At 30.3% G+C, this 4,377-nt stretch overlaps 1 protein-coding gene and 1 long non-coding RNA gene across 2 annotated transcripts in view; both read left to right on the forward strand.

Moving 5' to 3' along the window:
* Positions 1 to 4,377, forward strand: part of LOC106472064 (ATP-binding cassette sub-family E member 1-like) — a gene marked incomplete at its 5' end in the record, with an annotated part of 47,345 nt that overhangs the window by 14,494 nt on the left and 28,474 nt on the right. The window lies entirely within an intron of this gene.
* LOC111089035 overlaps positions 1,659 to 4,377 on the forward strand; it is a 13,766-nt gene continuing 11,047 nt past the window's right edge. Inside the window, exon 1 of the long non-coding RNA XR_002613401.1 lies at positions 1,659 to 1,669. This is a non-coding gene — a long non-coding RNA (uncharacterized LOC111089035). The remainder of the gene's footprint in view (positions 1,670 to 4,377) is intronic.

Here is a 4,377-nt window from a genome sequence, read left to right on the forward strand (position 1 = left end):
CTTTGGAAATAATACACAGATCTATGAGGTATTCTTTGGAAATAATACACAGATCTATGAGGTATTCTTTGGAAATAATACACAGATCTATGAGGTATTCTTTGGAAATAATACACAGATCTATACTTTGACATTATTGAGATTATATTTTGCTCAAACGTTTCTATAGTTTCAAGCTTTTTCTTTTCTTTGAAGCACCCTAGTGGCTCAGTGGTAAGTATTAAGGCTTATAACTCCAAAGATCGGATTCTATACCGGAAGTGGGCAGGACAAAGGTAGCCCATTATATAGCTTTGCGCTTAACAACAAACACACCTTCCCTGGACTTCTCCTTGCCTTTCCCAGCATTGGCTTTTCAGAAAGGCTTTTCTTTGGTTAAAAACTGTGGTTTCACTGTTATAGGTGGCACGAATTTAATTCCTTAGAAATATATTACACGGTCTTCCATGTATAGTATGACATATTTTATAAAGAATCCTGCATTAGTCCAGAATATGAACATTTACTTCTAGTGGTGTACAGGAATATGTGCAAAGTACAGGTAAAGACTTCATAACAAAGCCAAAGTAATAAACATGTCAAAATAATATGTAACTTAACTCTTCCTACCAAGGTTTGAATGATTAAACAACTCTACCAGCTAAAGTCTAATAACACTGGTTAAAAAAATGCAGGGCACTGAAACAACACTAGTGATTGTAATCTCTGTGTATATCATTTCATACTGCAGACCACCTTGTAAAACAAAATACAATGTTCAAACAAAGCAGACTGGATTTAAAGTTTTTGTTATATTAAGTGAAAAAAACAGTTTTATCAACCACAGGCTAGTCAGAATAATTATAATCTTACTCATACTGCAAAGTGGTCAAGTTTTACTGTGGTTACTGTAAAGGATGACCATCTCTTGGAAATGCGATGAACTCACTAATTGTTCCTAGCAGCTAAAATACAGACAGTTCTGATTAATATTAAATATATATTTATATAAAAAACGATTGTAAATGATTCTTCTTAGCAATGATAATTAATTCTTGAAAGATTACTAAAGCAACAACACTAATTATTCCAGAAAAGATAATTGGTTTTATTTCTAGAGTATTAGGTCATGTTTTATCAATCTTTTTAACAATGAATACCAATCTCCAGTGTTTACTACAAACTTTAAACTCTTACAATTAACTGTTTATTGAATATTCTGAGTGAGTGAGTGAGGTTAGGGGGCAACCTTTCAGGGGATGTAGCCACTAGATGCAAAAACCTTAATTACAACCACAACTTACAATTTAGTGAACAAGGACGAATACTTCAAAAAGTACAGGAGCAAGAAATGTTCCTAAAAAATTGTTTAAAGTGGTATTATAGAACATCATACTTTTGACATAAAAATTTAACAATTCATAAGGTAATTGCATTTAGTAAACATAAGTTATATGGTAAAAATATATCAAATACAAGCTCATAGTGAACAATGGTATCAGACATTTTAGGGTTCATAACATCTTGCATACGAGGCTAAAGGAACTACATTCTTACAACCTACTAAATATTCACAGAAGATAATGTTAAGACATATAATGATATCTTGTATGTTTAATGGTTGATTTTTTTTTGCAATATCTCATTTAAATTTTTTAACAAGCAGTTTTTAAGTTTCTATACTGAGATAGTTTGAAAAGTTCCTTAAAGTGTACCAAGCAGACACAGAAGTAATATTATTTATTAAACTAATTGGGTTACTACTGTAATGTAATTAATCAAAGAAAAAAATAGGTTTACATTCAATCTGAAGAAGCCTCGGTTTAAAATCACTTATGTATAACTTTAAAAAATGTGAAAATTGGTACGCTGTCCAATGTCGCGATGTGTTACAAATTTTAAATTCCCTTTTCTTCATTTTAAAGGAAGAATTCCTACAGAAACACTATGTCATGTTCTTTCAAGAATAAGTCCATGTATATTGATAAAATGTTGCAAAGCTTACAAAGTTGATAATTACAATGTTTTGATCCATAATATTGAGTCATCATCAGGTGAGAGTTATGTTATGATTTTAATAATTGTAATGTTTTGACCCATAGTATTGAGTCATCATCAGGTAAGAGTTATGATTTTAATAATTACAATGTTTTGACCCATGGTATTGAGTCATCATTAGGTAAGAGTTAATGTTACGATTTTAATAATTGTAATGTTTTGACCCATAGTATTGAGTCATCATCAGGTAAGAGTTATGTTCAGAAAATATTTTTGAATGTAACTTTTACCTGATGATGACTTGGTACTACAGGTCAAAACATTTTAATTATTAAAACGAGAACCTACTTACTGTGAAAGATGCTGTAATTGTATTTTTAATTAGTTATTAAGTTCAGTAGATTTCTCACTAAACATTAAAAATATAACTGTTTTTATGAGTTGCTAGATAACTGTGATTGACATGTTGAGGCCATAATAATATCGTGGAACCCGAGTTTCTAGGGATTATTATACTGCTCTAGTAGCTCCTATACTAGGCAATTAACAATTAATCCTAGGTTATTATTCTTTTTTACATTTTACATATCACAAATGTGTTACTTGAAATAACCGAAAGATTATGTACATCACGTGGTCATGTGTACCTGCTTAATATTTGTGTAATAAGAAGTTAAGTAGCCTCAAACTTAAACTATCAGTATTAACTTTTATCTTACATCAGTTTTCACAAGACCTTAGTGTAAGTATTACTCTAATTTTATATAGTCTCAGACAAAAACCATATTTTTTGTAGCTCATCACGAGAACAGGTATAGGTATTTCTATCACCTCTGAAGGCAATGGCCACCTTCCCGTGTATGGATGTCAAAATGTCTCAAGTTTTACTAAAATTGAAATTTAACAAAGATCAAATATAATAACTAATTTTAATTACACCTTCTACCAGTTTGGTTCTGAATATTACTTGAGAAGAAAATTTACATTATTAAATCAGAAAGTTTCAGTTCGTAGGAGGTCAAAACTAGAGGATACGCTGCCAACCTTCTGTTTATAAACTGATACTCAGTACTTTGAATAACTGTCGTCCACTATCCCTCTCAAGTAATTTAGCTACAAAGGAAAAGTGATTCAGAAAGTACACGACTTTGAGTTGACTGCTATTACTATATATTTTTGACAAGCTTTTGTTTCCTCTGGTTCATATTTTAAACTTAATTTAAGTGAATGGAATGCAACACAGGACCACTGACAGAATTTCTCTTTGTAGGAAGCAAAAAGATGATAACTTAAATAAATAACGATGTTTTATATAAGTTACTAGTACTGGAGAATTTAATGTCAGCAAGCATTTTCTTTACTTTTGTTGAATTAATGGTTTATGTGTGATGAATATTTTTTTGGAAATAGTTTATCAGATTAGTGATTTATGATAATTTCGTTTCTTTATAAATTTCATTGACAATTAATGGAGTTTACCCACTAAACTTTTTAATGTCTACAAACTAACTCTATAAGTACGCTTTACTCAAAATGAACAGTTAAGCCTTTATCTATCAGTAACTTTTCATCAGTACTAATTGCTATTAGTATTGCTACCTTGGGTCGCAACAAAATATATATCTACAACAAATTTATATTTTTAATTTTCCAATACTAATTTAACATCAACAAAAAGTGTTAGAATTTAAATATATACAGAACAGATACGATATGCATTTATCACTTTACCAGTACCACTACCTGGTTCGATAAAAACACTTCACGCCAATAACTTACACTAGACTACAAAAAAACACAACTAATAGTGGTATATTCTTAACAGTTAAATTACAGAATCGATCGTCATCTGATACTAGGGTTTTCTGAATGAAGAAGTCAATCATGTAAAAAAAAAATCACAGCGAAGTGACAGAGTTCTATATCTCAGATTATACCACCTAAGTGCAGACACATTGACATAGATACGCGCCGCCTGGTTTAAAATACAAAAACTTCGACACACTGTGTCATGACGAATTTTGAACTTGTGCTGTAGGTTGTTCTAATCTAATTTCCAAACGCGTTTACATGTATATAACCGTATAAGTTGTGAATCATACATAAAATAGAATTATGTTGGATTATTTTATGCATAATAAAACAAATAATGAAATTTATTGTTAGGTAACGTGTTTGCGATCGACGCCCTTTTCTTCGAACACTTGTATTCTACCGTTATGTTAGAATGCTATCTACAGTATGTGCTGTCTTATCCCCTATTTTTATTACAACAAACTAAATAATATTATTATCTATATATTTTTACTATTGACGAGTTTTTATACTATCAAAAATAATAATAAATTTTAGATTATTGGACAATTTTTTGCCTTTTAATTATTTGCATAGGGTTGGTTT

The sequence above is a fragment of the Limulus polyphemus genome, unplaced genomic scaffold, assembly GCF_000517525.1.
Source record: "Limulus polyphemus unplaced genomic scaffold, Limulus_polyphemus-2.1.2 Scaffold5059, whole genome shotgun sequence".
NCBI lineage: Eukaryota > Metazoa > Arthropoda > Merostomata > Xiphosura > Limulidae > Limulus > Limulus polyphemus.